This window comes from Saccopteryx leptura, chromosome 2, assembly GCF_036850995.1.
Source record: "Saccopteryx leptura isolate mSacLep1 chromosome 2, mSacLep1_pri_phased_curated, whole genome shotgun sequence".
Lineage (NCBI taxonomy): Eukaryota > Metazoa > Chordata > Mammalia > Chiroptera > Emballonuridae > Saccopteryx > Saccopteryx leptura.
The window spans coordinates 69,595,902-69,622,560 of NC_089504.1; the positions used below are offsets into that span (position 1 = coordinate 69,595,902).

At 34.8% G+C, this 26,659-nt stretch overlaps 1 protein-coding gene across 20 annotated transcripts in view; it reads right to left on the bottom strand.

Moving 5' to 3' along the window:
• The window catches only part of PTPRD (protein tyrosine phosphatase receptor type D), a 2,469,774-nt gene that overhangs the window by 1,553,978 nt on the left and 889,137 nt on the right, over positions 1–26,659 (bottom strand). For all 20 annotated transcript variants that reach the window (XM_066368144.1, XM_066368143.1, XM_066368139.1 and 17 more), the window contains one exon: positions 12,804–12,845. The gene's annotated coding sequence lies outside the window, so the exon portion shown is untranslated. The remainder of the gene's footprint in view (positions 1–12,803; positions 12,846–26,659) is intronic.

Here is a 26,659-nt window from a genome sequence, read left to right on the forward strand (position 1 = left end):
AAAAAATGTTCAAAATTATTAGCCACTAGAAAATTAAATTTAAAACTATAATAAAATATCAATACACATCTATGAAAATGGCTAAAATAAAAAAAAATGACACTACTAAATATTGTCAGGGATGCAGAGATAGAAGGGAGGTGTCACTTTGAGACATATTATTCTGTAGGCAGCCATCATCTTGCATGCTCATGTGACTTCCTGTGTGTATGGAGAGAGAGCAAGAAAGAGAGAAAAATAGGTAGAGGAAGAAGAAGAGAGAGATTGGGTATTCTTCTTATAAGACCATCTAAGACGACCAATTCTGTCAGATCAGAATCCTACCTTTATGTCCTCATTTAACCTTAATTACCTCCTAAAAGTCCAAGCTATAAATAGTCACATTAGGTAACTATTTATAAAGCTTCAACATATACATTTGGGAGGACACTATCCAGTCTGTGGCAATAGGTTCCTCTGCTCCATAACAAATTACCAGCAATTTAGCAGCCTAAAACAAAGCACCTTTGTTATATCACAGTTCTCATAGGTAGGTCCAAGAATGATTGGCTTGGTTCTTTGCAAAGTTGCAATCAAAATATAAGATGACACGCAGTTCTTATCTGGAAACTTCATGGTCACTACATCCACTTCCAACCTGTATGAGAAAAACACTGCTGCATTTTATTTTATTGTCAAACTCATAATACTTCTGACAACAATTATGTGGTTTTTGTCACACTTAGCATTTCTGATTTACCAACTTGGTGTGCTACAATTTAATTCTGACACTAACCAAAGATAGCACAAATCCTACAGGTAAAAGACTCAGTCCCATAAGAATACCCCCCCCACACGTACACAAACACACTTCAAATGCCAATCCCAAGTCCAAGTTGTTACAGGTTGTTGTTACCTGAGCTTCTAAGCAGCCGGCCACCAGTCATAGGTTCCCATGTTTCTCTCCTCAGGTTCTATTAGAGTGGTTCATAGAATCCAGAAAAACTGTTTACTTACTGGGTTACTGCCTTATTACAAAGGATATGAATAAAAAACAAGATGAAGAAATATACAGAACGGGGTCCAAAAGGGTCCTGAAAGGAGTTTCTATTCCCAAGGAGCTGAGATGGGCCACCCTCTCAGCATGTGGATGTATTCACCAGACCATAAGTATCAAAGCCCTATAATTTTGAGAGTTTATGGAAACTTCATCATGTAGCCATAATTAATCATTAACTCAATCTCCAACCAATCTCCACTTCCTAAAAGATGAGAGAAGTGACAGGAAGTTCCAAGCTTCTAACCATGGCTTGGTCCTTTTAGTGACCAGTCCCCATCCTGCAGTTATCTAAAAGTCCACCAAGACTCACTTCACTAGAATGAAAGCCATCACCCCAAATATCCCAGGAATTTAGGAGCTTGTACCAGGAACTGGGGCCTGAGACATATATGCATGCCTGCATATATATTTAATTTACACAAGTATATTCAAATGGTTAGAAAAATTAATTTTCTTATGACTGAAGGACAGAAGTACCTGACTCCTTAATAACTACCAGCAGAGGCCATTCTCATCTCCTAGTGACAACCCTGAGCTCATATGGCTGCCACACTTTTTTGCCATATAGCTCTTTCCATAGACACTCTTGGACAGTGGGCAGCTTGCTTCTTCAAGGCCTGCAGGAGAGCAAAGACTAGTTTTTTGTTGTTGTTGTTGTTATTGTTTGTTTGTTTTTTAAGTGAGAGGAGGGGAGATAAAGAGACAGACCATGTGCCCTGACCATGAACCACTCAACAATCCCCATCTGGTACCGATGCTCAAATCAACCAAGCTATCCTCAGTGCCCAGACGATGCTTGAACCAACTGAGCGACTGGCTATGATTGACGCAGACAGAGAGAAGGGGGAATGGGATGGGAAGAGAAGTAGATAGTCTCTTCTCATGTATACCCTGACCACAGATTGAACCTGGGACTTCCATATGCTGGGCCAATGCTCTATCCACTGCACCAACTGACCAGAGCCAAGAACTAGTCTTCTAACAGGATGTAGCCTAATATAATACTCTCATGGGAATGCCATTTCATCACATTTGCCAGGAAACAACATATTCACAGAAGTTAGAAAGCCTGTCACTTTCTCCATATTCTATTGGTTAGAAGCAAGTCAGAGGTCCTATCCACACTCGAGGGAAGGGAAACAAAGGTATGAAGATCAGGAGGCAGGATACATGGGAGCCAAATTAGAGTATATTCACTATAAACACCATATGTAATGTAAACCACATACTGAAGTTTCAAGAAAAAATAAAAATCACACATATACCTACTACATAGAGATAATCACTTTTAATTATCCTAGATGTGTTTCTATTTTTTCTTTGTGTTCTCCTTGAACCATATCTCCTAACAAGCATATATGAGTACCCGTGTTTCTGTGTTTTAATAAATACATGTTTAAAAGCATATGTATAAAAGAGTTATAGTACTATAACACTATTTCACATTTTGATCTTTTTAAAGAACTACAATTCCTTTAAATAATCTCCAAACTCATTAGTTTTTTATTAAAATACCTTTAAATATTACTTTATTTAATAGCTTCCTTATTATTTAATTTGTTTCTCATTATCATGTTATAAAAAATATTAACTTAAACACCATTACACATCAACCAGTCTTAATCCTGTGAAAATAACCTAAATACACCTTAAATCCATACCTTTGAAGAACAGTGTCAGAGGACTTCACTCTCCAAATTCAAATATATACTTTTATTACAACCATCTCTGTTTTAGTTCAAACAATAGAACTGATATCCCTGTCTTTATTCTTAAGATCTTCCCACCCTTATTCTCTTTATTTGACTAATATCTGGCCAGTTCATCAACTTTCAAGAAGGCTGAAGTGTCAATTCCTTCAAGAAGCCAGATGAATTAAAATGACTTTCCCATGTGACTCCTTAATTGGTACCTCTCCAATGTAGTATGTTACCACATTGTGTTAAAAATATGAATTTAAATATTTAGTTCCCTGCCAAATGTCTCCTTTATTTTAAGATTACAATGCCCTTGAAGGCAGAGAACATATCTTTCTCTTTGTACCCTTAGGACCTAATACAGAATATTACATATAGTAATTTCTGAAAAGGAAACTGAACCAAACTATTTTATTTATTCAATGAGATGGGGGGAGATAGAGACAAACTCCAACCTGTGCCCCAACCAGTATCCATCCAGCAAGCCCTCTAGGGGGTGATGCTATGTCCATATGGGGCACTGTTCCATTGCTCAGCAATCAAGCTATTCTTTGTTTGTTTGTTTTTGTTTTTGTTTTTTTTTATTCATTTTAGAAAGAAGAGAGAGAGAGAGAAGGGGGGAGGAGCAGGAAGCATCAACTCCCATATGTGCCTTGACCAGGCAAGCCCAGGGTTTCGAACTGGCGACCTCAGCATTTCCAGGTCGACGCTTTATCCACTGCGCCACCACAGGTCAGGCAATCAAGCTATTCTTAATGCCTGAGGCAGAGGTGATGAAGCTATCCTCAGCAACCAGGGCCAACTTGCTCCAATTGAGCTATGATTTCAGGAGGGGCAGAGAGGGGGGGAGAGAGAGAGGCAAGAAGGGGGAGGTATGGAGAAGCTGATGGGTGCTTCTCCTGTGTGTCTTGACTCAGAATTAAACCCAGGACATCCACACCTGCTGATGCTCTATGACTGAGTCAACTGGCCAGGGTAAACCAAACTATTAAACTAAACTAAGATATTTTGGAGTTGTTTGATGACAGCATGAGAAAAACTCTTTATCTCTCCCATTGAAATTTCAACAAACTGAACAACTATAACGAAGCAAAGAAACTCCAGTGGGCTTGCAGGCATGTCTGAAGAATCTAAGCACCTGATGGACTAAAGGTGGGATGAGTTGAAAAGGAGGGAAGAAGATAAAATGCATTCCCAGTGGGCTATGGAGAGGAGACAAACCCAGAATGACTGGTTTTTTGTTTGTTTGTTTGTTTGTTTTTTCTCTAATGGACTATGGGGAGAAGGGAAGCTTAGGCTGTTTGTATTTTGTCTGAGTGGGATGGAGAAGAAAACCTGGAGAGACTGGGTCTCTGTCTGCCAGGAATAGCAGTGAAATAGAGAGTCAGAGGGAAGATAAACCAAAGTGGCCAGAGCATGAGTCATAGCCAGTGTTTCCACAATCTGCCTGCAGACCACACTTGGAAGAGATGGAGAAAGCTAAAGTAAGGCCCCCAGCCTCCTAGATCCTGCCTTCCTCACATTGTGGTATGGAGAGTGGTGTAGACAAATGCCACAGCTAGGTCTCCAGAGCTGCTCTCTCCCCTGAAGAACAGAGGTGCTCCACATCCAGTCCCCAGGTCTGTTGAGACATGGGGAGAAACACCTGGAAGCCTGAGATTGCCATTGCTAGAGTCATAAAGCCAAAGCAGTTAAGCCCTTATAACAAGCCCCACCCATCAATGCAACTGTGACCCCTTCTACATTATTGTGACAGCAATATCTCAGCAGAGAATAGCCCAGAAACTTCACAGAGTTAAAATTTGTAATACAGTTACACCTATTGGAAGATACCTCTCAAAATTAACTTTTCCTTTTTTTCCTTCATTTTTTCTTTTTTTTTTCCTTTTTTTTCTAATTATTCTTTTTCTCTTTCTCATTTTATATATTTTATTCTTATTTTTTTCTGGGTGCTTTTTTCTTTTTTTGCTTTTCAATCCTTTTTTTCTGTGGTTTTTCTTCTTGGCATAATTTTTAAAATTTTATATTCTTTATTGTATTTTTTTAATTTTTAATTTTTAGGGTTTTTTTTGTTAAGGTTTTTAACAACACCACTCTCAAGTGCCATCAAGGAAGAAGAAATTGAATATCATGGTTACAAAAGACAGAGCTGTAGTTAAGAAAGAAAATGAAATAGCTCCAGAAAAAATCTCAATCACATGAAAACCTTGGAGTTAAATAATAGAGAATTCAAAATGGAAGTTCTGAAAATACTCAATGAGATGTGAGAAGACAGCAATAAGCAATTTAATAAGCTCAGAAAACAAAATGGACACCTCACCAAGAATATTAAAACTTTTAAAAACAAATATGAAGAACTCAATACATGAATCAAAAACTGTGGTATAAAGTTTGGCTAATGGAACATCCAGATAGAGGAAAGACTCAGTGACATTGCAAACAGGCAACTAGAAATGCTACAGAGAAAAGAGGAGAGAGACTCATGAGTTAAAAAACAAAGAGTGCTCTATATTCTCAGAATCCATCAGAAACAGCAATATATTATGGGTATATCAGAAGAAGAAGAGCCTGACCTGTGGTGGCGCAGTGGATAAAGCGTCGACTTGGAAATGCTGAGGTCACCGGTTCAAAACCCTGGGCTTGCCTGGTCAAGGCACATATGGGAGTTGATGCTTCCAGCGCCTCCCCCCTTCTCTCTCTCTCTCTCTGTCTCTCCCTATCCTCTCTAAAATGAACAAATAAAAAAAAATAAAAATATATATATATAAAAAAAAAAAAAAAGAAGAAGAAGAGAGGGAGAATGGGATGGAGAGCCTAATCAAACAAATAATTGATGAGAATCTCCCAAGACTATGGAAAGAGTTAGAGCCTCAAATCCCAGAAGCAAAGAGAACACTGAGTTATCTTAACCCAAACAGACCTACTCCAAGGCACACTGTAGTAAAATTGTCAAAAATCAGTGACAAAGAAAGAATCCTCAAGGCAACTAGGGAAAAGAAGAACACAAATTATAAAGGAAGGCCCATTTGGTTATCATTGGACTTCTAAGCAGAAACTCTGTACAAGCCAGAAGAGAGCAGAGGCTAACATTTAAAGTACTGAAGGAGAGGAATTACCAGCCAAGAATACTATATCCATCAAAGTTTTCCTTCAAATATGAAGGAGAAATAAAAACTTTTGCTGACATAGAGAAGCTGAGGGGATTTATCACCAGAAAATTCTCACTGCAGGAAATACTCAAAGCTGTTATTTAACCAGACACAAAGAACAAAACAAGTTAAAACTACAAGTAAAAGCTCCAACAAAGTCACAATAAAAACAAGGATAATCTGTGATAACAATAACATAAAAGGGGAGAGGATAATGATCTGCAGTAGCAAAGGAGGATGAAGTGTAGAGCATTCGTAAGGCAAAGGACTGTTGTACATATGAACATTTTTTTCTTAATAACCTAATGGTAACCACACACAAAATACAGCCACTATTGAAATATACACCTTAAAAAAGAAGAAACAGGATAAAGAAGTATGGAACAGCACCAAACAGAAATAATTGACAGAAACAAAAAAGAGAAGAACCAAACAAGATACAGAGTTACCAGAAAACAAAACATAAAATGGCTATAGAAAATCCTCAAGTGTTAATAATTACCCTAATATAAATGGACAGCACTCACCAATAAAGAGACACAGAGTAACAGATTGGATGAAAAAGCAAAACCCAGTCCTCAAAAGACACCTCTAATCTGCAAGGACAGAAGACTCAAAGTGAAAAGTTGGAAAACAATTCCCAAGAAAATAATATCCAAAGAAAAGCAGGTACAACCATACTCATATCTGACAACACTGATGTCAAGACCACAAATGTAACCAAAGACAAAAATGGACATTTCATAATGATAAAGGGGACATTGTAGCAAAAAGACATAACACTTCTTAATATATATATACCAAATCAGGGAGAACAATAGAGCACCAAAATATGTGTATATGAGACATCTACCAACTGATCTAAAAATAGAAACAAACAAAAACACAATTATTTGAGAAAATGTCAACACACCATTTATGGCTTTATTTAGATAGATCATCCAAACAGAAAATCAATAAAGACATATCAGCCTTAAATGACACACTAGGACAAATAAACATAATAGACATTTAGAGGATATTTTATCCCAAAATGTTAGATTACACAATCTTCTCCAGTGTGTATGGAACATTTTTAAGGATAGACCATATGTTGGGCCACAAAACTAACATCAGCAAACTCAAGAAGATTGAAATCATACCAATCATATTTTCTGACCATAAAGCTTTGAAATTAGAATTCAACTGTAAAAAGGAAGTAAAGAAACCCACTAAAATGTGGAAATTAAACAATATACTTCTAAAAAATGACAGTGTCAAAGAAAAAATAAAAGCAGGAATCAAAATATATATATACAGACAAATGAAAATGACAACACGACATATCAAAATTTCTGGGATGTAGTGAAAGCAGTAATAAGAGAGAAGTTTATATCATTATGGGCTTATATCAAGAAACAAGAGAGTTCCCAGGTAAAAAATCTAACATCAAATTTTGGGGAACTAGAAAAAGAAGAATAAAGGCAATGCAAAGTCAGCAGGAGAAAGGAAATAGTAAAAATTAGAGCACAAGTAAATGAAATACAGAACAAAAGAACTGTAGAAAAAATTAATACAACAAAGAGCTGTTTCTTTGAAAAGATCAATAAAATTGATAAACCACTGGCTAGACTAACTAAGGAAAAAAGAAGGACTCATATAAACAAAATCCAAATGAAAGAGGAGAAATTACCACAGATATCATAGATATACAAAGAATCACAGTAGAATATTATGAAAGATTATATGCCACCAAATTCAACAATCTAGAAGAAATGGATAAATTTCTAGAATTATAAATTGATCTAGACTGAGTCACAAAAAAAGTGGAAAACCTAAATAGACCTATAAGCAGGGAGAAAACAGAGATAACTATCTAAAACCTCAGAAAAAATAAAAAGTTCAGGACCATATGGTTACATTTGTGAATTGTACCAAACATTCAAAGATTTGATATTTATCCTTTTTAAAGTCTTCCAAAAATTAGAAGCAACACTCCCTAACATATTTTATGAGGCCAATATAACCCTCATACCAAAACCTGACAAGTAAAACACACAAAAAAACCCCTACAGACCAATATCTTTAATAAATATAGATGCAAAAATCCTAAACAAAATACTAGCAAGTCAAATACAACAACGCATTTAAAAAATAATTCATCACAATCAAGTGGGATTTATTCCAGGAGTACATGGATGGTTCAATTATAGAAATCAATTAACATAGTACACTACATCAACAAAACAAAGAACAAAAATCATAGGATCCTACCAATAGATTCAGGAAAAGTATTTGATAAGATACAACATCCTTTATGTTTAAAACCTCAGTAAAATCAGATAGAAGAAATGTACTTCAACATAATAAAGTCCACATATGACAAACCATCAGCTGATATCATACTGAATGGTAAAAAATGAAGGCATTTCCTCTTATACCAGGAACAAGACAAGGTTGTCTACTCTCTCCACTCTTAATCAACATAATGCTGGAAGTTTTAGACAAAAGGATCAGGCAAGAGAAAGAAATAAAAGGAATCCATTACAGGAAAGAAGAAGTAAAGTGTTTTTTTGTTTTGTTTTGTTTTTTTGCAGATGACATGATTCTGTACATAGAAAACCCCAAAGACTCCACCAAAAAACTATTAGAAACAATAAACCAATACATTAAAAGCACAGGATACAAAATCAATATACAAAAGTCTATTGCTTTTTTATATGCCAACAATGAAACTTTGAAAAATAAATTAAAAAAAATGTTTTATTATTGCAACAACAAAAAAAATAAAATATCTAGTTATAAACTTAACAAAGGATGTGAAGGACCTATATACTGAAAACTACGAAACATTATTGAAAGAAATTGAAAAAGACATGATGAAATGAAAAATATTCCATGCTCATGAATTGAAATAATCAACAGTTAAAATGGTCATAGTACCCAAAGCAATATACAAATTTAATCAATCTCCATCAAATTCTCATTGCAATTTAAGAATAAAAAACAGAGCAAAAATTACCAGGTTTTTATGGAACCATAAAAGCCCTGAATAGCCACAGCAATCTTGAATAAAAAGAATAAAGCCTGAGATATCATACTACCAGACTTCAAATTATACTATAGAGCCACAATAATCAAAACAACATGGTATTGGTAGAAAAATAGACATATAGATCAATGGGTCTGAATCGAGAGACAAAAATAAAATTACATATATATGGGTAAATCATCTTTGACAAAGGAGCCAAAAACACACAATGGAGTAAAAAAAGCCTCTTCAATAAGTGGTGCTGGGATAACTGGAAAGACACATGCAAAAGAATGAAACTTGACAACAGTTTGTCCCCTGCACAAAAATTAATTCAAAATGGGTCAAACACCAAAATATAAGATATGAAACTGTAAGTTACTTAGAAGAAAACATAGGTACTAAACCAAAGTGTCCCTCGATAGAGGATTAGATAAAAAAGATATGGTACATATATACAATGGAATACTACTCAGCCATAAGAAATGATGAGATGGTGACATTTACAACAAAATGAGTGGACTTTGAGAATATTATACTGAGTGTAATAAATAGATCAGAAAATGCTAAGAACTGTATGATTTCACACATAGGTAGTATATTAAACTGAGATTCATGGATCTAGATAAAGGTAAAGTGGTTGCCAGGGGGAAGGAGACGTAGGGGAGGAGGACAGGGGGAGGGGAGAAGGGTGTAAAGAGGGCCAAATATAAGTTGTCAGAAAATGATTTGACTTTGGGTGATGGTTACACAGTATAATCAACATTTCAAATACTACAGAAATGTTTACCTGAAACTTATGTACTCTTATTGGTCAATGTTACTCTGTTACATTTAATTTTCTAAATAAAACTTTAAAAAATAAAAAGATATTTTGGGTATGCTATGGAAGTGAAGTTTTTCTAAGCCATGTATATTTTACAATGCAGTTTTCCATCTTTGAGCACACTAACAAAACCTACAATAAGAGACATTCAAACACTGTCTTACTACATAAAAAAAAAAAACTTTATATCCTATGCAATTCTTAAAAAATAACTAAATATAAAAAAATGAGCAAGAAGTTTGGAACAACTCTTCTTTCCTCAAAAAGGAGTGCCTGCCCCTAAGTAAGAAAACAGTTATTGTACATGCTGACATAATCAAATATTATAAATGTGTATTACATCATTTCTGTTCAAAGAATGATTGAGATTATTGTTAACACAAAATCGAATTCATTGGAGAAATGGAGTAATATAATATTCCTTTACATATAATAACACTCCAGTGTCTATCATATAACAGATATGAGATGCTTTATGATAATTATGTAATTTTAACACCCATACAACCCCTGTGATTACTTTTGTAAATTTATTTTGTATTTGAGATAACCTGCCTAGGATTCCACAGTTACTTAATGACAGATTTGCCCTTCAACCCCAGGAAGGTACAATTTCAAAGCCATGATTCTCCTTTGCCTTTATACTGTGAGAACACCTAAGAAATGGTCTAGTTTTCAGTTCATTGCCAGAAATGTTGTCTCCTCAGATTATCAGGGAGAACAGCAGGCTTAAGGTTGCGACAACACATTTATGAGAAACCAAGATTATTTGCATTGTTCTATGTTGGATTTAGTTTCCTGCCAAATGCCATGCTAAAACCTTGACACAACAGAGATTTGTGCCGGGAGCCATCCATTCCCTGTCTGCCAGTGCACATCAGCTGGCATGTTTCCTTTGGATACACTAAGTCATGCCAGTCTCACAATAGGGGCTGAAAATGACTAAAAGAAAAGTTATATTGAAAAATAAGATAAAAAAAATTGGGGAGTGTGGTTCAATTTTAAAATATCAGAAAATTATCCATGTATCCATAAAGATATGCTTACAGAATACTTATTTTTCATATAAGAGTAAGATGTCAGGACACACGCAGTATGTTTTGAGGCAAATTTAAATTAGAAATATGTACATGTAAGTATATTTCCCCATATATTATGTTTGCATAAAGTAGAATAAGAATAATGTAATCATAGACAAATTCTCAACATTCCTTTCAATATATGATTACCATGTCATGACAAAAAAATAGAATACAGGGGATCCTCTGGTTACAACAGTCTTGACGTACAATGTTTCAAGTTCACAACACTCCCTCCCATAAAAACTGTAAAAAATTAAGATTTGAGTGTTTCAGTTTATGCTATTAGCATTATACTTACAGACTACATGGGAGAAGTGTTTTGGCTGCATGCAAGGAAGAATATGCAATAACGTGGCATAAGAGCGAGGGAGTTGGACTCCTCCAGTAGGCTTACCTATGCCATTCTGGACTGTTAATAGTGCAAGTGCTCCATTTACATTAGGTTGTGTTTTGATTTACACCAAAATTCGGGTTACGTCACTGTCATAGGAATGGAACTGTGTTGTAACCCAAGGACACCCTGTACTGACTCACCAGTTTCTGTGTTGGGTTGGAATGACTCCAAATAGGATAAATGATCGACAGAAGTTTTAGAGAAACTATACAGACATTCATGAATATATGAGATGTTTAAATACCTCCAGAGAAATGACATCGAACCTCTTCTTATCCTAGAACTCACTTAACTTTCTTATCTGCTAGTTTAAGCAATTTTTTTTCTCTTGCTACTTCAACCGCAGAAGAGGACTGGCTTTGATAGTTCCTATGCAGAGGTGGATTTAACAGGGTGTGCCTGGGTGTGTACCCTGGCACGCAACTTCTGAAAAGCCCCACAAAACCCCAACTTTACACTTTTTTCTAATGTAAGAGACCCAATATTTTCTTCTGCACCCAGGGCCTGAACTGACCTTAATCCACCTCTGCCAACGTGTGAAATTCATTTCATCAGTCTTTATTGTTCTCCACCACGGTCCCTAAGAATATTAGTCCCTTTCGACCTCACACAGAGATCCCATTATGTACTATGTATTCACCATATGTATTTTCTTTTCAGCTCCCACTTAGGAGTCAAGGTTACTACAATTCACAATCTTCACAATGATCTTTGCTGACACTTTTTTTTTTTTGAGTGAGAGAGAGAGTGAGAGAGAAAGGCATCAACTCATTGTTTCTCTTAACTGAGTACCCATTGTTTCCTTCTCATATGTGCCCTGGTGAAGGCTTGAACCCACAAGGGCAAACTCGGGGTGGAACCAATGCCTTTTGGTGGAGCTGGGCCCTCAGGACACAGGTGCTCTCGGGTAGAGCCCTGATGGGGCTTGAAATAGTTACCTCAGAGTCCAGCTGGTGCTCTCAGGATCCAGTCGGTGACTCCAGGATCAACCCACTGGCCATTCTATTTTTTTTTTTAAACAACAGAATTCCATTTTTAAATCACTGGCATCTTTGTATTGGCCAAGTGCCATCCTCCTTATCTTTCATGTAGTGCATTTATATACTTCTTACTCTGCTGTGGATGTTTATTTTCTTCTTTGTTTCCTCTTCTCAAAATGATTTAGAACTTTAATGTAATTTCACTGTTTGGTTACCCAAATTCTAGACACTCCTAAGAAGTTCTTGACTGATAACATAATTCATATATATCCTATTTCAATAATGTATTCATCAGTTATTAAAGACTATGACAAACACTTTCCCTCAGTAGTTCTATTATTTTAATTTCAAGGGCATTAGTAGTAACAGTTATCTGAATAGGAGCAGTATAGATTAAGGCTTTCTGTGCCCAGGCACTGATAAGCATTTGATGGTCAGATTTATGATTCTGATGTTTTCTCACTAGTATCATATTTTTTTCCAGATGGGAGCATATATAAATATATAATTTACACAAATATGTGCTATAATTACATGTAACTAAGCATGTGACAGTAATATAATTATTATAACATTTTACACTTTACTCATGGAGAAAATTTCAAATATATTTAAAATGTGCATACCTTTGTCCAAGGCACATTCTGCTGTGGTCTCAGGATAGGAACCTAAGGTAAGAAATAAATATATTTTCTTATTAATACACTTAGTATAATAAAGATATTGAGAAATACCAAAACATAAAATTAAAACAAAGTGTATGGTTTAACTCTCATCATTGCTCATGTGTAGCTGCTCATTAACTTCAAAAGGATGTTCCATCATTTGTCCTATTGGCTAGAATGTATTAAAGAAAAAATGACAGAAGAAAATTTTTTTTCTGGAAAACTTTAACCAAAGTTAGATTAAAGAAGAAAAGAATTTAGTGGGGAGATACTGGCTAAGAAAATTATACAAATTTCAGGTACCCAATTCTACAACACATCTCTGCACACCATATTGTGAGTTCACTCCACGAAGTCAAGTCTACGTCCATCACCATTTATTCCCTGATACCCTCCTCCACCTCCCTCCCCTACTCCCCAACCTCCAGCAATTACAACACTGCTGTCCATATCCATGAACTTTTTTTTCTTTTCTTTCTCACTTCAGGAGAAAATATTTTAATATGCTTCTCAATCTGAACCTGCAAAGGGGCTGTACTCCTTTATGTCTTAATATAAACTTTTTCTCCAGAAATAAATATGGAAACAGACTCAGTTCATGATACGCAAAGGTCAGTTTTAGGCAACAACTCAGATACCATTTTTCAAAAATGCTACATGAATTATTAGCCTCAAACAGGATGATAAAGAAGTTGATTAAATAGATTTTATGATGATAAAAGCCTTCTATGTTAATAAAAAAAGTGGCAGTGGAGCACCAATTAACACAGTAATCATGTTTCAAATTTTCAGGCAGTGAAAACTAGAAAGTATGTGTGGGCAATAGATTTAAATATGTTCAAGTAGACTTCAGTATTTTAAAAATCAAAAGAGAATAAAGAATCAAATATTGCTGCACTAGAGCCCAATCTTTCTATCATTTCTTTGTTTTAGCATTCTATTAGATGCAGTGCCATATTTCCACATATGCTCAGAGACCCACCTACATAAAAGCCCTGATCTAAATGTAAGAATGCTCATGCAAAAGTGATAATACTAATTAAAAAGATTTAATTAATGTACAATGAAAGAGCGACTCACTTTATTAATTTTTTTTTTTTTTTTTGGTATCTTATCTGACTGGAATTTCCAGATGTCAGGAAAAATCAGAAGAAATACACTTTTTTTTTGGTCATCTCTACCCATATTTTGGAATAGAATTTTACCATGAATGATCAACAGCACCCAAAAAGTATAAATAAAATCTTCCATGCATATTTAAAGTTCTCAAGATAAAAGAATTTTAGTTCTAGAAGTCAAGTAGGTAGATAATCAAGTAAACTGGACTGAAACTATAAATTAGAGGATTCCCATTCCTACTCCGACATACCTTGAGAGTTCCTAGGCAATGGTAGAAAACCAAGTCTTTGGGTGGCCTAGAATGTCCCCTCAGCCACTATTAAAGCAGAGCAGACACAAGCACACACACTGACTTAAGGAGTTCACATAAGATAATATTTAATGACAGAATTTCATTGCTTAAAAATATACACACAAACACATATTCATAAGGGCAGACCAAATTCTTTATTTTATTGCCAAAATTATAATTGCATACTTCTGGATTTAAATGTTCATCCCAGAACAACCAGCTGATATGGACATCAGACAATTTACGTAACATTATCTGAGCTTCTCTGTATTTCACTTACAATGTCATTGTTGTAAAGATTAAATGAGTTAATGTAATAAATTGCTTAGAACGCTTTCTGGGACATAGTAAGTGGCCCATAAATGTAAGCTATTAAAAGCTGCAAAACATTTGAAAAGTAAAAATAGTATTTCAAAAATACAGTAATATTCAATAATTTAGATATTCAAACCAATTTTTAAATGTATTTCTACTCTAGTATTCGTATCTCAGTGTGAAAGCATTAGTTTATATTTATAGTCAATTATAATTATGTAAAATTTGAGAAATGCATTGATATAAAACTTTATTCATGAAAGAATCTTCAGAAAAATTCATGTAAAAGTGGCAGAGTTTTTTATTTTATATTTATTTTTTTAGACTTAGGTATTTTAAATGGTATTTAATAACTATAATTCTGTATTTTATATTTCACTTGTAAGCTGGCATGACTAGAACATCAAAAATTTTCCTTGAATGACAGGCAGGCACTAAATATTTTCCACCTGTTGAGCAAGAATCTAACATCTAATATCCATGGGAGTAAAACTATGGGATAAAGAGAAAGTATAAAACTCTGGGAAGTCTGCATTTCTGCCAGACTATAATGAATTATTACAGAAAGACAGATCAACAAAGTCAGAGTTGGACTTATAAAAAAAATCAGATAATCCCAGCTTCTAAAATCTCCACTTTTTCAGCCATTATAATAGAGCTTTAAACATAAGATTAAATGTGCTAGCTCTCATGTTTCTATTAGGAATATATACCCTTATAATGAGAAAAGTGGTAGGAAAAAAAGGAGAAGATATATCTATTTTTATAGGTTGGTTTAATAGACTAGAATTAATAGGAGGAAGTGACTTAAGAAAATGAACATCATTATTATGTAAATAATAAATAACAGTAACAACAAAAGAAAGAAGAAAACAATGAAACACCTATAGCCTCAATAAGAAAAATTCTTAGTGTCAAACCTTAAAAGTAGGCAATATTTTCAGTAAACTATTTTCTGGTTAGAAGCAATTTTTAGATCTTGTGGTGATGGTAAAGTGGGGAGGAGGATGGTGATGTGTACACATCGTTTCACTGTTTTAACTGAAGGATCTTCCACCAGGGGTAATTCTTCCTGTTTTATAACTCCATCACCTTCCTCCACACACACACTGATAGAAATACTTAGCAATCACTGCAGATGTTTTGGTTGTTACAGTGAGGTGGGGGGGGGTGAGGTGTGACTGGCATCTAGTGGGTAGAGGCCAGGGATGCTGTTAAACAACCTACATTCACAGGCCAGTTCCCCTCCAGAAGAAAGAGTTATCCAGCCCAAAATATCAACATCAATTATGATATTCAAGATTGGGAATCCCTGTCTGACTTAGCATAGAAGGTGGGATCTCCTTGCCTTAGCTCTTTACAAGCTCTCACAAATTATGAGATCACATTTTTACACAGAGTGAATCTTCCAGAGAAAAGAGAACTAACCGTGATCAAGAATCCTGACAGATAATATTTTAGGTGCTAGTAACCTACTTAAACATTGACAGTCTAATATTTACTGGAGCTATGTTTTAAACCCAGATTGCTCAGATACTAGTTAACAAGCTTTTTATACTAGATCAGTCAGAACCCACTCCTTTTCTTAGATGTTTTTTCAATGTCAGGAAATATGTTAGTAAATTATCTTTTTTTAGTTTACTCTTTCAAAGAGCACTACATTGAAAGGCAGACATTATCCTGTCTACATAATTTAGTTATATTAAGTGGTGGATTTTTTGCCTTATCATTATTAAAAATTTGTTAATTATGTTTAATTTACACCAAAATAACAACTGAATTACTTTAAGCACAACTAACATTCTAAGTTATATATTAAATATATTCTAAGTATTCTATTAAATACGTATATAAGACACAATGGTGCAGGGGTTTGAACTAAAAAATTAATCCTTACAAATCATATAAATGTTACTGTTAATATAAAGTATAACTTTGCATTATTATCATTTTTTGAGCACGTCTCATTACTATTATGTTGCTCAGAGTATTTAACCTGCAAAAGTATGAGTGTTTCCTTGATACTAATTAAGTGGGATAACAACCTGAAAACATGCCATGTTTCAGATTGTTGATGGCCTGCAAGGATCTTTTCTGAAAAGTCCAAATATCTGGATGAAAAAATTAATTCCTTAAAACCATTCGTTAATTACAGATGGATTTTTACAGCTAAAACAATGTATCAGAGAAAGTAGGAGGGAAATAATTGCAGGGCATTGTTTATGTTGTTGTGATTCAATTTAGAGTAAACTTGGAAACGGTCAAAGAGCAATGTGAAGCCACAGGACTGACATATCTTTCCTGTGTTTTGAGTACAACAAGAGATGTTATTATAAAACTAGATCTCAGTCAACAATCATTTTACCAGTCTAATCAGTATTTTAGTTAAAATAAATTAAATGAATATCACAATAAAGTATGCCACTGTGCTCAATATGAATGCTTTAGAGCAGCGGTTCTCAACCTGTGGGTCGCGCCATGGCTTTAGGCGACCCCTGTGTTTTGGTCGTTCGACCCCCGCCGGGGTCGCAACCCACAGGTTGAGAACCGCTGCTTTAGAGTTAATCATAATTTTGTATTTTCTTCCTTAATAACTATTAGTATCCATTAAATGATGTACAGTATATCTATATAATCTCCAGATACATCAAAGTCAATATTTTATATCATACTATGATATATCTCTATTTCTTTAAAGATACCAAGTTAAGAGTTATTAATTTATTCATGAATAAGTACATGCATTTAGAAGCTACATTTAAAATTTGTTTATAACTTATTCATATTGTAAAACATAGAATAACTTTATGTCCTTAATGGCCAAAATTGGATATATCCGTTTCCTGACTGAAATGCAACTAACCGTGTCACATATATCAAATTTGCAAGCATCAGCCATAGTGCTCATCGTGGAAGCCATTCTCCAGGCTACCTCATTTTTTCCTGTCAAAGCTGTCAGAAGATCATAAGGATAGTGGCAGAGTTACTCCACATCACCTTATTGAAATGTTAAATCCTAAAGCAACTTACTTTTCAACCTATATTGAAGGAAATTGTCACTCTATTTTCATTTTCCTACTGATGTATGACCCAATTTAAGGAACAATTTCAACAGACATGTTGTATTTGAATGAAGGCTGCTATATATAGTATGCAAACTGAACTTAAGAGATCAAACACAGCTATTACTAAATCTAATTTTTGTGTCTGCTTATTATAAAACCAGATGTGCTTGTGAACATAAAGATTCAAAACAAATTCAGAATAATCATAATTATACTCTTCTCTCATGAAAAAAAATAGTGATAATGCCATAACAATTACTGGACAAATAGGTAGGTATCATGAATAGTGTATTGCACATAATGCTTTAAGGAAAAAACAGAAATTGTAATATATTAGTGTTATGGGATAAATTCTGTCCTTCTCAAAATTCTTATGTTAAAATTCTAGTCCCTAGTATCTCACAATGTGACTGCATTTTGAGATAGTCTTTTAAAAAGTATTTAGGTTAAAATGAGGTTATTAGGGTGGGTCTTAATTCATTGTGACTGGAATACTCAAAGAGAAGATGGCCATCTACAAGCCAAGGAAAGACACCCCCAGAAGAACCTAACCCTGCAGGAAACTTCATCTTGGACATCTGGCCTCCAGAATCATGAGAACCCCCTTTTTCCCCCTATTGTTTAAGCTTTCAGTCTGTAGTTCTTTGTTAAGCCAGGTAAGAACCGTAATACAACCAGTGATTTCCAAAGTTTGAGTATAGCTCTACACAACCATGTAAGAGGTAAGTTTTATCTTCAATGAGCTATTATTTTTATTTAATATTTATCTGTCTGTTTCATGGGCTTTCTGCATAACTAATACTCTCTTGATGTTCCCAGGTTTTGAGGAGATTTCTATTAGTAGACAGTCTCCCTCTCCTGCCTTTTCAAATAGACTCTCAATGCAATCTTCTCCTTACCTGAAGATGGAGACTGTCACAAAGATTTTCATTACTGAGAAAGGCTTGGCCTTATCTGTCTTTGTGGGTGTTTGTCTACACAAAAAATACTTTTCTAATAAAGCAAGCATTTTGTGTTGTTCTGATTCATATTGACAATTATGAGCAGGTGTGATTAAATTATTATCCTTTTGTATTACTGGTAGTATTAATTAGTAAACAACTGGTCAGCATGTATCAAACTCATAAAAATATTTGTTACCTTTCACCTAGTTATTTCACTTCTGGGAATCTTTTGTAAGAATACATCAACAGATGCTGTTAAACATTTATGTATCCTTATAATCCATTTCATTACTACTTGTACTAGCCTCTCTCCCACCAAAAAGGAAGCATGCTAAATGTCTTTTAATAGATGACAAGGAACTGAGTTTCTCCCACAGGTAAGGAAATATTGTGTTTTTTATTTATAATAATGTTTTCAAAGACAATTTAATTGCATGGACTATTAAGTGAATTTTGCAATTTTAGGTGAAAAGAATATAATAAGATTTCATTGTATAACCCCAATTAACCTCAAATAAACTCCAAATTAGAAATTCCCTTTACTTTCTCAACCTCCTTTCCCTGTCCCTACCATTAAAATAAATAATCTCTTTTTATAAGACAGTAAAACATTCAGAAGTCTAAAAAACAGGCATAAGTCATAAAGATGTTTTTGGCATAGTCCTCTACCATCTCAGAGGGGCAGAGAGAAAGAAAAATTTCACATTTACAATCTGTGAATACAACTTGATAACTGCTTTACTCTTTTACATTAAAAATAATTTATAATTCTGGCATTCAATTACAACTTTCCTTTCTTCTTTGGAGGATCAAGAAATCATCTTCCTTATTTCCTAAAAGAGATTTAACAAAATATTTCACGTTCCCTGCTTGTGGTGGCACAGTGGATAAAGAAAGCATTGACCTGGAACACTGTGGTCACCAGTTCGAAACCCTGGGCTTGCCTGGTCAAGGCACATGTGGGAGTTGATGCTTCCTGCTCCTCCCTCCCGTCTCTCTCCCTTCTCTCTCTCTCTCTCTCTCTCTCTCTCTCTTTCTTCTCCTCTCTAAAATCAATAAATAAACATCTTTTAAAAATTTTAAAAATCTCATACCACAAAATATAAAGACTAATACTATCCCATATTTTACTCTATCACCTTTTTATAAGGTAGTATATAATTTTATTGTAATGGACCAGTCTAAACTTTGTTGTACTATGATCACCAAGTAGAAGTTTAGCAAATTCTTATTTTCACAAATGAAGAAAGCTTTGTCATGGCTGTCAATTCATCCTGCTGAGGCAAAATTGTCACTAGAGTTCCTGGAACAATGGACTGCCCAATTTTTCTTACAAACCATGAACAGCATGTGTAAAGTCTTATTGGTGTAGTATATATAGAAAAAATCATGAAAGAAAGTACATAAAAATGATCTTGGTGGTTATCTCTGAGTGTTGATTTTCACTATATATTTTAGGTATTTTCTAATTATATTGCTCACAAAAATCAGGGGATATTTCAAAATGAGTATGAAGCTCTAAAATATCCCTAATTTTTGTGATCAGTATATTTTCTGCCATGAACATGTATTTCCTTTACAAGCAAAAGCAATGCTTTACTCCAGAGATGCGATGGGTTGATCTATTTTACCTATTCTGAAAACAGAAGAAAAGGGCTGGAGCCACTCAGATAAGCAGACAACTAAGGCCTCTCTTCTTAGGCCACAGCTCTCCGAATGACTTGTGCTGGCAACAGTCTGGACATCAGGAGCCAGGCTCTGCAGGCTACAGTGTACCCCACAGCTAGCAACATTGAGTCATGATGTGTTACTTGGCCCTCCATGATCTTTGAAACACTAGAAAATTGATTTCCATTTCATCTCCCTAGAGGACTAAATTTTATCTAAATTTAATTTTTCTAAATTTAGAGTCCTTGGGGAAGGGAGCATATTAATACATATGTGCATTTCAGGAAACTGACACCTTTTAAGTATTATTTCACTACTCAAGCAATAATGTATTGAAGGCCCAAATTCCTTATGGCACAGTGGATACTGTGATGACGTGAGGTCAGGGTAATAGGATTCAGGTACTAGTTCTCCTATTTGTTAAGCTGTGTTCTTGGGCAAATCATTTATCTTCACTATGATGATTTATCTGAATAATCTTATAGTGAATATTTTTTAGTTCAACTGTACCTGTAGAGTAGTCTCTCTTCATATGAGCTATTAGTTTTATTTATTAGCACCGATCCTTAGTTTGAAGGAGACAGTATCAATTTGGGTGCCAAATTATACTTTTAATGTAATTTAGCCCTAGCCAGCTTGCTCAGTGGATAGAGCATCAGCCGGTGTATGGATATCCCAGGTTCTCTTCCTGGTCAGGGCACTCAAGAGAAGCGACCATCTGCTTCTCTACCCCTTCCTCTCCTCTTTCTCACCTTTTTCTTTTCCTGAAACCAGTAGCTTAATTAGTTCAAGCCTTGGCCCTCAGCACTGAAGATAGCTCTGCTTGTCCCAGTGCATCAGCCTTCAGTGCTAAAAATAGCTTGGTTGATTCGAGCATCATCTCAAGACTGAACTGCCAGATGAATCCTTTTGTGGCACATGCAAAAGCCTGTCTATCTCCACCCTTCTCACTTAAAAAATGTAATTATTTTTGAAAAAAGTGTAATTTAACAACCCTTACTAGGAGCCTTGAGTGTAATTTTTAAAAATTTACACAAACACTGAGCACGACAGTGTGTTATACTCTTAACATATTTATTTTATTCCAGTTTTGTGAATATAGTGTGAATCCAGCACATCTCTAGAAGGGTTAATCATAACATTCTTTTCCCATTATAATCACAAGAGCATTTCATAAGTGCCTGATCTATTTCAGAACCTGAAGCAACAGAAAACAAAATAATAGTGGAATTAACACTACCATTATGCTGGGTTTGCATCCTTTGAGGAGGCAGGATGCAAGAAGCAAATTCTTCATTATTACTTTTTTTTCCCCTTTTTGACCAAGACAGAGAGAGTCAGAGAGAGGGACAGATAGGGACAGACAAACAGGAAGGGAGAGAAATGAGTAGCATCAATTCTTTGTTGTGGCACCCTAGTGTCACATTTCTTTTCCATATGTGCCTTGACTGGGGGGCTGCAGCAGAGTAAGTGACCCCTTGCTCAAGCCAGTGACCTTGGGATCAAGGCAGCAACCTTGGACTTCAAGCTAGCAACCTTTGGGCTCAAGCCAGTGCCCATGGGGCCATGTCTCTGTTCCCACGCTCAAGCCAGCAACTCCACACTCAAGGTAGTGAGCCCGAGATCAAGAGGATGAGCCGGTGCTCAAGCCTGCAACCTTGGGGTTTCAAACCTGGGTCTTCCGCATCCCGGTCCTATGCTTATCCACTGCACCACAGCTTGATCAGGATCCCTTGTTATTTCTAAGAGCTGGCTTGAGCACTAGTTTGGAGATTTGAATGTTCCATTGCCAATGTCTACAATTGGCATTTATGTATCTGTCATCCTACTAGATCATCAACTAATTACATTAATAATCAGATTTTATTTTTCCTTGTCTTTTAAATTTTAACCACAGAGAGTTATGTCTGTGAAGGTCATTTGTTTTATGGTCTTACTAATACAGACACACCATCATTAGTACTTTAGTTAAAACATTTCTTTGAAGATAAAGGGCTGGTTCCTTGTGAATTTTAATCCATGTTTTTTATTTTTTTTATTTACTTTTTTTTGAGAAAGATCAAGGTCCTAAATTTCAGTTGTGTAGAAAATTCTCAGGCATTGAGCAACTCATTTAACCTGTTTGATCTGATTTTTTTAAATTGTGGAATAATTTATTAGTATTACAATTAAAGATTCACTCATTTTTTGGGTATCTATAGTTCTATAAATGTTCCTTTGAAAAGAAGAGTGGTAGATGGGAGGTTCACTCAGTGAAAAGCTAGACTTTCTAACTGATCTTATCTTCAATTCTATTTCTATCCAATCCATCTTGCATTCTAGTATAGGGAGACTATCCAAAAGTGAATTCACTTTATGTAATTTTCTCACTAACATCCTAAAAGAGCTTTCCATCACCTAGGACAATATAAAAACTTGTTTTATATATATATATATATATAACATATATATATGTTATGCATATACATGAAGTAGGTAGTCCCTGCTTTGCTCAGCAGTCTCATCTCCCACCACTCACCCATATCACCCATCTGCTTCAGAATAAACCACTTGCTGTTCCCAGAATATGCTATGTTTTCTTTCATTTCTGTGTTTTCATACTGTCTTCCTCATATTTTCATATTCTCTTGCTTGTATCCTGAATTCTCTTTTCCTGTTTCTCCTCCTCATGAAGTCCCTATGTAGCAAAGTCTGCTCAGCTCTTTCAGCCTCCTATTTCATCTTCTTCCTGGGTTTCATTCTATGCCCCTACTACGTGTATCTCTTATTACAGTATGTCTTTCATTCCTGTATCATAAACTTGCATTTCAAATGTGGCTTTAAGGGTATATCTCCTCCAAAATATTTGCTAATACCTAAACAGAAGGGACTTTGCTTCTTGATTTTTCTTATTTAACATCAAGCACAAGGCTCGGCACACAACAGACACTTAGAAAACATTTGTTGAAAAAATGAGTGAAAAATTACCAATATGTTTCATAGAATAACATTATTAATTGTTCCTTTTGCACATGCAATAAGACATATCCAAACATATCCTACTCTCTTTTTACCTTACGACAGAAAATTGAACATGGTAGCTAAATAACCTAATCAGCCGTAACATGTTAGAATAGGGATGGTGACTTTCACTAGACTCTTCCTTATCTTTAAAATTACTTTTTTCAAAACCTTAAATTGAAAACAAAAAGAAAGATCAATACAGACTTGCAAAGCACCATTTATATCCTCCTTCCAACAACTGCTCACTTCCACTTCATAGCACACCAGACAGCAGAGCTTATTTGTTAACTAGATAATAGCCAGCTAATTTTATTCATACTTTTTTCCAAAGAGTCAGTACATATTCTCTTCTATGCTCTAGGTTGAAAGGCATAAATTCAGGGGATCAAGTTTCTAAGCCACCCTCTAAAAATACATTTTAAATTGAGCATTCATGTGATGATAGTCTGGGCACCACTGAAGTGTAGTTTCATAAATATATACTTTCCCATAAGCAAGTTCATTTTTGAAATAGATATGCTATCATGGCTAACCTGTATTCTAATAAAAGCACTGAAACTGAAAGTAGAAAAACTAAATACATAGTTATCTTTGGGTTTTAGATCTTATCTAAAATAAGATGATCGAAGTAGATTTTTAAAATACTTCTAAGTTTAGAATTCTTATTTAAAAACAGAAAAAAAAAATCCCAGAAATGTCTGGTATTAGTTTCCTCTAATATATCTCCAACACATATACAGATCTGCAAACATATATGTGTATACATTCACACAACTAAAGTTATAGTTTTTAAATAATAAATGTAACTCCTAAAGTAAACATATAATTTTGCAATATAGTAATACTTCGTATTAATTTTAAAGAATGATCTTACTGTTCCTTGTAAAATATATTGTAATAAGTGAAATATATAAATTTAAGTGTCTAAAAATAGAATTAGAGCACCATTAGGGGAAAGAAATCACATTCCTCAACACAATTAGACAAACAGCATTTGTAGATGACCCACTGACTAAAATGTCATCTAATTATTAGAAGTAAGATGTTAGAAAACCCTGAACAAAGAGGATATCGCAAGGACAGAAATAAGGGCTAGCTGTGACTCACCAGTAAAAGGCAATGGTGAGGCTGAAAGAAAATCAGATTAATTATATCAAGTTGACCAAAATTAAATAATTGTCTAATTGAAGTGCTATGTAAGGTCCTATGGAGTGCAGCTATATGGAGACATGTAACATATCAATTAATATAACAAGTCTAAAACACCAAACACTTGGGACAAACTCTAGTATCATCTCAACAAATATTGGAACTAGATTAAAACTTTTGATGTTTAAATTTCTCATTAATGAACTTTTAGAATTTCTCAAAAGGAGACCCTGGCCAGTTGGTTCAGTGGTAGAGCATTGGCCAGGAGTGTGGATATATCAGGTTAGTGCCCAGTCAGGAGACACAGGAGAGGTGACCATCTGCTTCTCCACGTCTCTCCCTCCTCCTTCTCTCTTTACCTCTCTCTTCCTCTCCTGCAGCCACGGCTCAATTGGCTCAAGTGCATCACCTGGGTGCTGAGGATGGTTCTGTGGAGCCTACACGTCAAGCGTTAAAAATAGCTCAGTGGCGAGTATGGTTCCAGACAGACAAAGCATTGGACACAGATGGGGGTTGCCAGGTTGATCTCCGTCAGTGTGCATGTGGGTGTCTGTCTCTCTATGTCCCCTACTCTCAGTTGGAAAAGAAGAAGAAAACAAGAATTTCTCAAGAGGACTATTCCTTCTGTGCCATAGGTTTTTATATACATCCTTTTTCTAAGATACTACTTCCTTCTGTTAAGTCTATTGGCTAACTTCTGATCTGTGTTGGACCTCAAATTGGATAGCTTTCTCTAGATATATTCCCTGGTGTGTGTGTGTGCATGTGTATGCATGCGGCACGCAAATAAACATGGTAGTTTGCCAGTTAAACATATACTGGATGTCATAAGAGATACTGTTATATATATATATATCATTAGAATTTTTTGGAAATTATCATTAGTGTCATAATTTAAAAAGCAGATAAAATTAACATTTCAAAAATTTTCTAACACCTTCAGACTCATTGATTGAAGCAACCCATTTGCATCTTGAAAAGATTATTGAAAAAACATGGACCTTTCAAAATTAAGGCTAGTTACAACTTTATCAACTGAGGAAAATAAAGAAAACATCTTTTCTACAACTGTCATTTACCACATGACATAATCTAGGGTGAGAGAAACCAAGGAACTGTCTCAGGTTTACACAGATACTAGTGGCCGAACTAAAAATGGACCCCTAGGGGCTGAACTCCCCATTCAGTCCATGGTGTGTCTGGGAAAGAATGTCTGCAAGGAGCACACACAGCTCTGAGTTATTCATGGGAAGATAAAATAAGGACACAAAAGGTTGACTCAGGAGTTTTACCTTTTTAATTGTACTATTCTATCAGTTTTGCAGAGTTATCATTATAAAACTCCATTGTTTGAATTATTAAAATTGAATGCTGAATACTCTATATGTTGAATACTCTATATGTTGAATACTCAGCAAATCCTTACAATGAAAGAAATTTTATTTAGCAGTTGGTGTATCTACTTCTTTGGAACTTCCTTAGTTTAGTGCTATTATTCCAGTAAGTAGATTATAAATATCTTACATTATGTTTGGTTCAAGATATCTGAGGAGAATAGCCCAAAATATAGTCATGAAATTAAGTATATGAAGGTAAATAATCAAATTGCTATGGAACTTGTTATACCTTTATATTTATATTTAACCATTTTGTATAAATTCTTACCAGGTTACCAGAGATGATTTTCACTCTTTTAAAATAAAAGAAAGGAATAAATCAAAAGCTTTTTCTCATGAAACGGTAATTCTTAAGGATTACTTCTAAAAGTATAGTTATTTTAGATTATATATATATATTATATACTTTTATATTAAATACATTGGGATGACATTAGTTAACAAAATTATATAGGTTTCAAGTGCACCACTCTATAATACATCATACATGCATTGTGTGTTCACCATTCTCAAGAGATACTTTTGTGTTTTAATAGATAATGCATTTTGTGTATCATTTTTACAGTTTCCTTAAAGTAAGCATATTATATAGTGCAAAGAGAAAACACATTTTCAATTTCTCCCTTGCATGAAATATCTGAGCTAATAATTTGACCTAGAAGAAGTAGAATCTTTCTTTTCATTAGACTTCCCTTTTCAACAAGGGCTTTGTTAGCCTACTGAGTCATGACGAGTAATCCTTTATATGCTAGGGTACACTGTTCTCCCTGATGAACTAACAAATTAAAATGTAATGTGAAACAATGACACTAGAAATATTACGGAATAGCCACTTATGTGAGAAGAAATACCTAATTAAGCCAAG